This window comes from Papilio polytes, unplaced genomic scaffold (genome assembly GCF_000836215.1).
Source record: "Papilio polytes unplaced genomic scaffold, Ppol_1.0 DF822266.1, whole genome shotgun sequence".
Taxonomy (NCBI): Eukaryota; Metazoa; Arthropoda; class Insecta; order Lepidoptera; family Papilionidae; genus Papilio; species Papilio polytes.
In genome coordinates, this window is record NW_013526938.1 from 62,318 (window position 1) to 75,876 (window position 13,559).

Genomic DNA, 13,559 nt, shown 5'->3' on the forward strand with positions numbered 1-13,559 from the left:
CCGTCTCTATCTAGCGGCTCGCTGCGACATAATCAACTAGCGACCAAAACCTGCTACAAATCGAATTAAAACCCTTCTTAATAAAATTAGCTGTATTTTGATAAGAAACGAAATTTGAATTAATTATTATTATCTATTTTCGAAACATATTTTCTTCCATTATACTCGTAATAATGTAGTATACAGCACATCATAGTATTCCGTAATCAAAATAACATTAAATTAAGTCATAAAAATTACTGTTAAACCTGTGGATTGTTGCCCGTTATCGTATGGTTTAGTTTAGCTTTTTGGCACGAGATGGCAGTAGGCGTATTTGGCGCGACCAATCTTAGTACGATTTTATTATCACAAGCTTTTAATTTCACAAAATGTTGTTAACACATTATTATAAGGTGTTTGTTTTTAATATTTTTTCAATTACATATTTTAGGGGATTATTCTATTTTTTTTACGATTTTTACATATATGTACAAAAACACTACAGGGCTAATATGTTAGTATACTTATTATACAATCAAACTGCAAGTTATTGACAGTTGTCGCGTTATTTTGTTATAAAAAAAATAGTTTTGTTGTGACATTTTGGTTTTGTTAACATAAAAATTAAAAAAAGCTGAAACGGCTATCAATCTCGCTTACAAGGAAGCGACAAGCACATCAGCTGGGTTCAGCTCATTGGCTGCCTTCGGCTTCTTGGCTGCTTCAAAAACCTCTGGGCAGCAGATACTCCGATCCCGGGCTGCACAATCCTCCTTCGACTACGCTGCCTCATGTAGGAGCAACACTTTCACATCCAAAAGAAGGAAAAGAGTAGATACAAGGACCAATAATAATGGAAAACTCAAGCCTCAGCGAAATAATCGATCAACGTTTTTTCAGAACCCACGTGTCTGTGTCAAAAGTCAGATGACGTTTTTCTTTTTTTAGTCTTTTGATAGACACATTACACTGTACAGTACAATTGACTGTTAAAATTTTGGCTAAACATGCACAATTTTAACTGAATAGTTCGTCGAGCCTTTAGTTAAAGCTGGCTGGCAATAGGCTGTCGCGGTACATACGAACACGAGATAGAGAAGCGGAAACATAATCAGCTTTATTTTAAAACATGTCACTTTCTGTTATCGGTCGTAGTTATTCAAAAATTTCGGTTAGTTTAGATAACTGACGTTAGAAAAAACAGTAATCTGTTTGGTTTCGGAGGTTATCTACCGCCCCCGCCCCCGCCTGCGCCCCTTCTCACCCCGGGACCTGCAACCCTTTACAAAAAATGTATTGGAAATACTTTGCTTGTGGCAGATTAGTTAAAGTTTTTATACATGTTTCTATAGTTTATTTAATGTGTATGTCGCACATCTCAGACATGTTGCACATGCTCTGCGTGCTGTCCACGGCTTTGGGCTCGGTCTCCAGCTGCGATTATCTCCTTACTATAATTAATACTTTGATGAACGTAGAATATGACACTGTCACAGGACATGCAGAGAAGCGCACGAAGCTATTGTTAATTAAAATAAAAAGTTATAAGAAAACAGAAATTTTGAACATGGCTATCCATTGGGTAGTTTCTTTCATTGTAATAATATTTCCGATTCGTGTACATATTATTTTTATAGAATAACGTATTCGACCGCTATCTCTATGCAATAGCGATACAAGGCAGAAATAAATGTCCCACGGACAAACTATACCAGGTTGGTAATCACAAGATCGATACAGTAAGTAACAAGCGAGCAATAGGCAATAAATCAATGTGCTTCACTTGTCCTCGCAAGCATCGTTTGTGAGTTGTGACTTAGAAGTTGTGAGGTTGCAGGGCCATGTGGCGAGCAGCCCCGGCAGCGGACAAACACTAATTGTTCGCACCGCGCTAGCTTTGTCCTCGCAATCGCAACTCTCACCTTCCCCCGTGGACCGTAACGGCGGCGGCATAGGGCCCACAACGGCGTGCAGGTGCCGGCGGTCACACGCCGGTGCCAGATGGTCTCCGGTCTCCGGGATGCCTATTGTGTTTCGAAGTGTCAAAGTCGTCTTTATTAGGCATGTGGCACACCGGTGCGCCGCGACGGTGTGAGGACTTCCAGCTTTTGTTTAGCTGATAAAACAAAAACAAGGTACAAAAAGTTGGCGCACATCTGTGGCGATGCTATTGTCACCGGCACGGCTCCACATTATAATTGTATTAAGATAAATTCAAAGAAAACAAATATTTGTTTAACTTGTTTAGTACAAATAGCAGCATTAGAGAAAACGCAAAATCAGAAAGACATTATGATTGGTGGAAGCATTTGACTTGAGACGTTCCAACACGAGTTTCAGAGATTAAAAATATTGTAATGTTATTGTCAAGAAAGGGCACTGAGTTGTGATCTTTCGTTTATCTTGTAATAAATGCAGAGCTTCTCCTTTGTATCGGCATTGGCTGAACTATAAAGAAATAATTACAGCTACAACTTGAGAACAAAGGCTACAAATCATAGCAAAATTATATAACTCCTCTCGTAACTTAAAAATGCAGGTTCAGGTATAAACTGATATTTAGATTTATCAAATATTAAGTGTAATTATTATTTTTCTCATCATCAAATACACATAATTTTTTGGGCCACAGTCGATCACGTAGGCCCAGTACGGAATTGTTGACTTCAATATGTTATATTTTAATTTTTTTTTCCGATGTGTACAGATTGCTTCTCGTCGTTCACCTTTACCGTACGGATGTCAGGTCAACATATGAACTTCGAAAAACACATTGTTTCTACGAGATGGGGATTCTCGGATGTGTAAAGTACAAGCCCGGTCTTGCAGGAAGATACTTTTACATTGTACCGAAATGCACAGCTTACTTCAGTGAAATAATAAAGTTCTTTCTATCCTGGTACTTTCAGTGTTGTATTTATTATTTCATTGTTATTGTCCTACAATCTTAATGAAACAGGACAAGTAGCGTGAAAACTTAACAATACTTTACGTGCGACATGAACGAATTGTCGTAAAGTTAGCTTTCCTGTTAAGTTGGCTAAATATGCATTTCATGTTGATTTTTTTGTAGTAAAATAGGTATATAATTTGAAGTATGTTGCAGGTAATTTACATAGAAGTGCGACGTTAGCTCCGGCAGAACAAAGAGCAATCAATCACTGCGATCTTCCGAGAACACGTCGATGTTATGATCTGCGGCGGCGACACGTGAGCGTTGCGTCGGCGATCCTTCGCCCCCGCCCTTATCTTATCAGCGACGCACACGAGCACAGAGCGCATTGACGTCACACCGCAGCGCCGTGGCCGCGCTCACCTCGGCTGGCACTTAGCGCCTCGCCATAGGGACTGTATTAGCGCGGCGCGGCGCACGCACCTCGGCGACCCGGCCTCGGCCCGCGGCCCGCGCCCTCATTTCTACGAGGTTCACTTCTACGACGCAGTATCATTAAAAATAACAGAGCCAATAACCTTACGGCCGCGCGGCCCGGTAATAACACATACGTACGTGGCGGAGTTTGTTATTATTTTAATCGTTATTTCGGTGCCGGTGTCGCGACTATCAAGGGTCAATCGACCGCCTGACTATTAACCTATTTATTCGACACGAAAGAATCTCCTTCATTACATATCTAAAATTGCGCTACAAATTTTTTATGAAATAAGCGAAACCAATTTATGTGATTTACATCATTTTCATCGGCTTTTGATTTTTACATTTCTTTGTTTAAGTTTTTGACTTAAGTAGACTTTAACAGTTTTTTATGTATGGTTTCTTCATATGAATTAATAGTTTTTACTAATAGCGGCACGTATGCACTATACTAAAGTAATTTTATCATTATTCATTATTGTGTGATAACATCTAATCGTAAATCAATAAAGTAAAGACTACCGTAGTAAAGAAAGCGAGCTAACCGTTACCATTGTACCACCGCACCTCCTGCACTATACTTATTATACACATAGACTCGTGGTACGGTCTTCACCACAGCTCTACATTCCGTGTTTCATCATAGTCATTAGCCTTTGTCGGCTCAGTGCTGGATATCAGGCTTCCGTGTTTTGTTTGATATAGATTATTAAATTTTTATGAGGTCTATACTAACATATGGCCACGTCAAGTGAGTAGGTATATAATGTCTAGATTACTTGTATGAAAATGTGTGTAACCAGGTGGTCGTATTGCGTATGATTGTTTCACAATGTGCGCGGGCACCGAGAGGCGGTTGCATTGGGTCTTATCTCGGGGCTTCACCTCTGCCGCGCGACGCACCAGGAAAAAAACATCTCGCAATAGCGGCAACTCTGGTGATATTTAACATTTTTCGTTATAAATACATAGGTTTTAATTCTAAAATAGTTATCGTAACATCCGTGGTTGGTGTGGTTGTTGATTAAGGTTTAGTCACCCCTTACTTGGGAGAGGCTCCGAGTCCCTCAGTGGAGACATCGTGGATCGCTGATGATGCTACCTTACGTATCTTTGGCTTGTTTATGTTAACGTAATTTACCATCATCATTATCACCAGCCGGCGAACTCGGCTATTTTTGTGGCTAAATAAAGCTCTTTAGTCGCTTTTCGATTACTTTTCCTTTCAGTTGTTTGTTCAGTTAACAACTTGTTATTTGAACCTAAATGCTTATTTTAGTAAATATCCGTTAATGTTTTTGAATGAAAGCAATGAATCTTGATGTAATTTGACACAGATGTAGGACATAGTCTGGAAGAGCACATAGGCTACTTACTATTTTTTTTTTAATTTTGCGCGGACAAATTCGCGGCCGTAGTTTAGTATTGTAATAAATTGCAATTATAATTGTAGCTTATCGTCGTCAATGAGGTAAAAGTGGTCGTACAGTGCACACGTGTAGGCGGCGCTGTGTGCGTTATCTGCGCACACGCCGACACATCGTGTATGTGTGTGTGTGTGTGTGTGTGTGTACGCTCACATAAGACCGGCCGTCATTCATGCTGCGACTGTTTCCTGCACTATCTGCTAAATAACATATTTACCTTATCCGGTAACCGAAACGATATTGTGACAATAACAGTTTCTGAGAACTGACGCACTGTCATGCAATGGAGATTGCGAGAGATGTGCGCTCGAAACATTGTAATGTATCTAGTTACATGTAGCCGTGAGATGTTCTCACTCAGAGGACAATGCTTGAGATCGTGGGATGAAGGTTGATTTTACGACTCTTAAAACGACTCTTCCACATCTACGAGTATATCTTTATTAACATTATAAAGAGGAAAAATTTTTAATTTTGTATGTATTGAAATAACGTAAAAACTGCTGTGCCGATTTTAAAATTTTTTTCACCATCAGAAAGGTAATTTATCTGTGAGTAACATAGACTATATTCTATTATTACTAATGTTTAGGAACTATTAATAATCGGCTTGTTTCTGGACGCCGGCGTTAAAAATACACTAATTTCTCGGCTTACGCTGCCTAAAACGTTAGAGGTATATAAAAATGATGTATAAAAGAATTGTAGGGTAATGAAACATTTTTAAATACAATTCCAATTTTTTTTCCCTTAAATGAATTTTTGTTAATCTTTTCTTGAATAAAAATTAAATGTACTCATTCATCCGAAATAATTCCGGCAATAAAAATAATCGTTTGTAGGTTTATTAGCAGTTATCAAATTACGGACCTACCCAATGTTAATAAAGATTTTGCATGCTTTGTTGAAATTACAAGCGTTGGTAAATTTAGTTTTAAACCGTAGTTTTTTTTTTATTTTACGCTCTAGAGATGTATAAGGCAAAGAAAAAATATGACACATACTCGTACTAATGTTCCATAAACTAATTAAAATAGAAAAATAATGAACATGTAAGTTAATAAAATCTAAAAAGCATATCTATACTATTTGTATTTTTGATGTATTGAAATAACTCAAAAACGACTTGGCCGATTTTAGAAATTCTTTCACATAAAAATAGTTTAAACACCACTGAGTAAAATCATACTTCATACGTCTTACTAATATTATAACTGTGAAAGTTTAGATAGATGGATGGATGGATGTTAGAATTTGTAGTCTAAACGGCTGAACGGATTTCGATGAAATTTGGCACATATGTAGGGTATAGTGTGGAAGAACACATTGGCTACACACTTTTGCTTTTTTTTATCACGCGGACGGAGTCGCGGGTGATAGCTAGTATACAATAAATTAAATGTCTTATAATTCGTTAAAGGCAATATGAAGAACCTATTGTCTTTTGTCTCTCATGAGTTAGACTTATTCACGGTATTTCAATTTCCAGTTAAATATATTCACCCCTTTCACATTGTTCAGTTATAGAACTCAAAGGTGTATGTTTTAGTTAGGTTATGAGCCGTGATTTTGTTTGTTCGTGTAAAGACTTTCAACACCATATCTATAAAAATGAAAAAGACTATTAATGTTAAACTTTGTTTGTTTTGAAATGCCGCGTTCGCGTCGCTACTACATACTCGTATAATGTAATTGTTCTGTGTGATTTCATTTCTTTTAATTTGGCCTATTGTATGAGCTTTAGGTATTACCTTCTTGCTCGATTCTGTCGGAGAAATTGCAAAGCAGTGTAATGACTTGTTACTACTATCGCAGCCGTAACTTTTAGACGTAAATTGTAATTTTATCATGATATATTGAGGCATAAGTTAGTAATTAAGAAAGTTCTCTTCTTCTTTCTACCCTTTTCCTATAGGGAAAGCGCAGGGCTCAGCAGCAGCTGCATCAATGTGTATATGTATAAAAAAGCATCGGCACATAATTGGTACAATATGAACAATTTATTTTGTTGCGAGAGCTCTAAAGTGGATTTACGGGCGTGTAATATCCTCGCCGGCAGTACATCACGGCGCGCGCTGACGCGTGTCGTCCGCCGCCCGCCGCCCGCCGCTCGCCGCCCGCCGCCCTGCACACCGCTGGTGCTTTTCTATGTTGATGTCTGCAAAACTACACAGTGCGGCTGTTGTGCACTCTGCCTAATATTACTCGTAGCTAATTTAAGTTAATGGTCTCAGTACCATTTCGTGCTTATTAACCTCTAAAATAATTTTCTGATAGATTAAGCGTTTTAGAAAATGTTACTTTTGAGTAATTCTACCAAAGTCGTTTTACTTATAATTTAGATACAGGTAAGAACAATTAAGTCACAATAATCGTACAGCTCCGTTTCGTTCGTCAATAAAAGTGGTGCTGCTCTCAGTCCCTGTGGTGCGCGTCTTCTGTGAATGGTAATGGGACGTTTGTCTCCAATCCGACTGAAGAAAATAACTAAAGTCGTGTTCTCGACGCGGGAACGGCCGCGCGCTCTAGTATACAGACTTGAAGGAAAATAACTAAAATTAATAATTTATTTCTTGTTTGTAGCAACACATGTATATTTATAGGTGCAGTTTTCGCCTATAAACTGCTTTGGCAGTTTGGCAAAATTATATATTTTTGTAATAAATATAAGCTACTTAGCAATTAATAAATAAATAAAACTTTAACACAATCTCTGACTTGAAACGTACAAGTATAATAACTGTATGAAAATCTAGAAATGTCATAACCGATCGTATATTTGTATTCAACAAACTCAGTTTATGTATATAAATTGTAATCGTTTGGTTCAGTTTGAGCGAGGGTCAAACGCAAACTTGGAGTTGCTTAAGTGAAAAGTTGAGCGGCGGAGTACAAAGTTAAAGCACCTTCCATCGCCCATTCTAATTCAATTAACAACCTTCGTAGCGCGCGGCTACGGCGCACCGTTACGTGCTACGATCGCTACGTGATTCGCGCCCTTGAGCTACGGATTAAAATTGTCGTTTACATACCTATGACCTAATTGCATTACGAATTAACTGTGTAAAAATTGATAACAAATCGATCGATGGAAAAGCGTTTTAGATAGCTGGAGCTTTAATACAGATATTTTATATATTGGAATCTTGAATGTCTTCTTTCTACTTAGTTTTTTTTATATAACATGTTTTCCTAAGTTTTCCCTTAAACTTGAAAGTAGAGACGTATCTCGTTCGCTAGATAGAGCCAATGTCTAGTTTAAAACAAACTTGATTGAATGAAGTTTAACATTCAGTGTGTGTGTAGTCAGTTAAATAGACAGCCAATGGTCCGCTGTGGGGTATATTCATGAAGAAGTAAAGTCGGACCGAATCAATGTTTTCAATCGAACCCCAATTCTGACCTCAATCGTAACTCCAAGTTGAAAATTAATGTTAAATAAACCGGCGAAGAGGGTCCGCATCCGCGCACCAGCCGCACATTCTCACGATTAAAATTCCGGATTCCCTTTTTGCCGGCGAAATGTTAACCGGCGGAGGTGTCCGGCCCGCACGACGCCGGACGCCGGACAATGGCGAGCGTCGCTAAATCACCGGGGACCCGCGCGGGTGCAATTTCGGACTTACTTAATTCAATCATGATAACTGCGGTCCCGGCCAGGCGCAAGAAATAAATTGACCAATGACCGCCCCAACGGCAACGACGCGACGCTCTCGGGGCTTACCTTGCATACTGCTATTATTTTTATAAATGTATATGGTACAAAAGTTTTCTTGTGTTTTCTCTAGAGCGGCGGATATAAGCGAGTTATATATAAATTATACCGTTGCGGTACTGACACACTACGCTGTGACAAGCTTTACCTGAGGTTTTTCAAAAGGTCCCGCTAATAGGAATGACATCCGCTCGCACCACCGGATCATCTTAGAAATTAGTGGATTTCCAACAGGAGTGGCTTGCATCAAATTGCTGAATTCGTTTGGTAATTGCTATGTGATCCAGTACTCTATTGAGAAAAACGGGTAAACCTCCAACTTCAAAGTATAGTATAATTTTATGACTTATAGCACTCGACCCTAACACAATAGAAAGGGTTGTACCTGTGGGGTGTGCGTGGGGTGCGGGCAGTGCGACACCTTGCTGCGCCTGATAACAATTGAGAATCGCCACTCCGCAAATTCAATATTCGGAGGTGTCGCCCCTCCCTCCACCTCCCCTCCCCCTGCCCGCGGCCCGTGTCCACTCGGCACTGTCGAAGGGGATATAACCACTTAACGCTAACTGAAGTCTAGCTGCAATTGAATTTGGAAACTGTCTCCTGTGATCTAAATATAATTGAATAACCTGGTGCGACCGAATAGTTAAGGGTCGGGCAGCGGACTACGTATCAACTAAATAATGTACACACTTCCTGTGTAAGTATTTATGTGAATGTGTGCTATTGGAAATGAATATAAAAATGGCGCCTCTTTAAGCGCCAAAGACGAAGGAAGCGAAAGAAAATTTGTAAGAAAACAAACACAAATTGGAGCCTTCCGGATCACGTATCGCGGCGCCCTATCGGTTCGCGGAGGGCAATATATTTATGTATTTGCGGCGGACAGTCGACCGGCCGGCATATTAAACGGCGATTACCCACCGGCTCGCGCCGCTCTGATTTATGCCAACTATTAAAATCTGCGAAGGCGCAGAATTAATTGCACTACTTCGGTGCCGGCCGCTTTATTAATTGGGACGGAGGCGGCCGTTGTTTATGGACATCGCCCTTTCCTCGGCGCCGGCCCTTATCTCGCCCCGGCCGCGACCCTGTGATCTGGCCACTCACGTTTGTCTTCAGTTTCGACGGCCATTAGGGGCTCTACCTCCGCTTCCGATTACAGGCAGTATAATTATATTGGAGCGAGTCGATTGTGATTCTAATTTCCGGGAGCGAAGGAGACGTTTTAAATTCAAATACGGCGGTTGGGAGTCACAGGGCGGCCGGAGAGAGTTCGAAACTCGGACAAACGAAAATGATGTGCGGAGGTAGCGGGCACTCTCACAAGAGGGTCGGAAAGTTTACGCATTAGCATTTAAATGTGGGCACGTTAAATATCACCTCGCGGCGCCGCGCCGGTATGGCGGTGAGGCGGCGAGACGGCGAGGCAGAGGTCGCGCGAACAAGTCGCAACAACAATTAGCGTGGGAGGTGTGTGCGCGACCACGCAACGGAAATACATATATTACATTTATCACTTTTTAATCTGTTTACCGGCCGACGCGCGGTAATCCGCGCCATGCCGAACCAATCCTCGCAGATAACTAAGTGACTTTCGTGAGAAAGAGGTGTTCTGATGTATAATTGGACACTTGAGTTTGACTTGATAAGGGCGCCTTTTCATTATAATATAAGTCGATAATAATGTTTTCAGGATTTTGTGCATTACGATGTATTGGGCCTCCGGCACCATATTAATTACTCCAAATATTCTTCTGTGAAGTTAAGTTGTCATAACTGTCGCAAAGTCTGCGGGTTGTTAATGACACAACATGTTCAAGGTATTTTCAGTCATTGCGCTCTGGAGAGAATTGTGAGGCGCTAGTCATTTTTAAAGTACGATGTCGTTCAGGCTCACTACCTCTGAATAGATCAGGTTTAACAACTCACCACCTCAACAACCTCATCCTCGAAGTGCTCCCAGCCAATGTGGCGAGCGTGTCGTGGTGAGGCAGGTGTGACGATGTGGTGAGTTATGTTGCATCCCCTGTCCCGCGAACCGCGCCCCGCGTATTTATCTTGTCCTTGCAAGAACACTTGGGTTAGTGCGCCCTCTAGTGTGCGTCGCTTGATTTATGACGGGTTTACGTTATAAACAACATGTCGCTGTTGTCTTCTGTTTTACGCAGGGAAAGAAAAGTTCAAAAACCCATGTTTCAATTAAAAAAAAACTATAAGTTAACCATTGATTACGTTAATGGTAGTAATCTAAAGTTGAACTTGAGAACCAGTAGATATTATCCGTCCGTCCGGCGCTGGGTCACGGGCACAATCATGTTTGCTCGAAGCCCGCTCTCCGCACCTCCACACACTCATATTATCTTCAATACGTAGTGGTTTTATAGATAGGTGTAATTGCATCACAAACAATATTATTTCAATAGCATTAGTTCTAGCGCAGCGACACCCAGCATGCGTCTGTTGCTCTCTCACAAATTGAAGTTTTTGTGGTAAGTTGAGACGCGGCCTGTGATGGTCAGACACGTAGTCATACAAACTAAAACCGTTATCGACGGACGAGTACTATACCTACAGGCATTCTGCTTATAAAGTAATTTGTCTTTATTGGTCGTTAGATTTGAAGATGAGTGCGAGAAGTGGGAAAACCTCTGGCAGTACAATCACAAGCGTGAGGTCCGCCCGGGGCATTCGGGGAGTCCGGGGCGCCCGGGGCGTGTACCTTATCAACATTATTAGCGCTTCGCGTATTTGATGGACCACAACGTAACTTCAACGTAATAGAAATAATGTAAAATGTACAACAAACTGTAAGTAATAATAGTCATCGTTGTTATCGGGAACTTGTCCTAAGGTAGGGGCTCAAACATATACTGTGTTATGGAGGACTACGGCTTAATCAAGCACTTTGACCCATTGCGAATTGGTTATTCTGGAAATAACATTAGAACATGGATGAAATGTATAACTTAGCGTTAACATTATAAATCGTTAGGACTCATCGAATAATTAAAGAGGATCGTTTGTAGAGATGTCTAGCATTATCAAATTACGATCTCCTTTGTGCAGGCGGCCGTTCCCGCTCTCACTCTACGCGTTGGCAAAGCCGGCCGCTCGGCAGCGCCCTCGCTCGACCGCCCGCTTGCGACTTCGACTCGTTTTTTTTTGTAAATATTCTTTCTATCCCGAGTTTGCGAGCGTTCAAAGGCGGAGAGTTATGAAATTGTTCAAGCGTTAATTGTAGACGTCCAGTGGCGAATATTAAACGGCCGCGTGCAGTGAGGCGTCGATAACTAGTTAACCCCGGTGCACGCCGCCCCCGCCCGCGCCGCCGCCCCCGCCACCGCCGCCGTCACTGACGCCGACTTCAGACTGCCCGGGAAAATAATATTTATATTTTCAAGCAGCATGTCCTCGATACAAGCAGCGACTGAGACATCGCTCTGTGCTCTATGTTTACATTTTGTTTTCGTGTTCAACGCTGACTGCTTATTAATAGATATCACTTATTACACTGGAAAGTATGAAGCATTGTCAATTGCGTCAAGCGATTTAAACAAGTTATACTTAAATAACTATATTTGATGAGATCGTCAAAAACATCACCTGATGCAAGCATTTGTAAATATCATGACCATATCGGTCAATGGGTGATTGTATCTTCATCGCCTGCCGTGATGCGGTACGGTTGCGGTGCGGTTGCGATGCGGTTGCCGTGCGGTGTTCTAACGACATTTTTCGCGTCATTAACCAGACGGATGAAAAAAGAAACAAAGCATTCTCAGTTCTCACTAATGACTTCAGCGATTACCAATCATTGGAAAAAAATCGTTCTATAGCAACGCCAGTAAATGTGTGCGCTCGCTCGCGATTGTCTTCATATCTAACTTAGCTATTAGATATTGGGAACGCAACTGTTATGGTAAAGTCGGGCTTCGCACCTTTCAGCTCTAAATGAGATCATAGATTAGGTGGCTTGTTAGTGTACGAAAAGCGGTGACACTACTAACTCTTTATGTCCTTTTAGTAATAAAACAAAGAGTCCAATAGCTATCGAAGGAGTTCTTAAGATTAAGGTTTAGTATCGGAAAGGTTCGGGCAATAAACGCGGGCTGCGCCGGCAACGCTACGACGTCCGCCACCGACCCCGCCATTATTTCATTACTGGGCCCCATAAAACGAATTAAAGCCTAATTAGACGCCGCGATTTTTGAACATTAAAAGAGGGAAGGAATTAATTAGTGCGGGCATCGGTGATGATTCCGGCTGAGGCCGCGGTCGCTGCTGGGGCCGGGGCGACTGGTGCATGCAACATAAAGAGTATACGCGACACCAGAGATATTAGGTTGTACTTTATATCACGTCACTTGGCACTCGCCACTGACAGGTGCAAATATAAAATAGTCGCCGACACTGCTGCTGACGTCACACACCACAACATCCATAAATACCTTCTGTCTCAATTGACACAGTTTTGTAATTTGGGGTACTTTTGGCGAATTTAAATAATTAAAAGTACCTAATATTAATTATGTATAGAGTAGAAATTAACCCAATTCCAATCCCAAGTAAATCTTTAATGTGACTTCATTCAACTATAATATCGTAAAGTAAAGACCGGCAGCTGAGCGGCGCCCCTCGCCCCGCCCCGCCCCGCCGCCATCGCCTTCCAAATCAAATTTCCGTTATTATCGGCCGCTTCCATAAACACCTTAATTCTCATTAAGGCGGTCATTGGGAGCAAAACAAATTAACTGGCGACGGCTTCTGGCCGCCATTTGTATAATTGCTCCTCGCACTTTGACAGCTCCGATGAAATGTCGCTCGATTTTTACTAATTAAAGCGAGGGCCCGATTGCATCAACCCTTCTTCCCCTGCCGCCGCCGCCGCCGCCGCCGTCTCCGCGCACAGACCTTAATTGACCTTGTATTTGAAGAGCGCCATTTCGACAGTTTTCCTGCAAAAAACTTTTTACATAATTTAAATTTCAATTAATTAAAAGTTGATACAATTTTCATTTCAAAGGATATGGTTGATAACAATAGTAAAATGCGGGCGGGA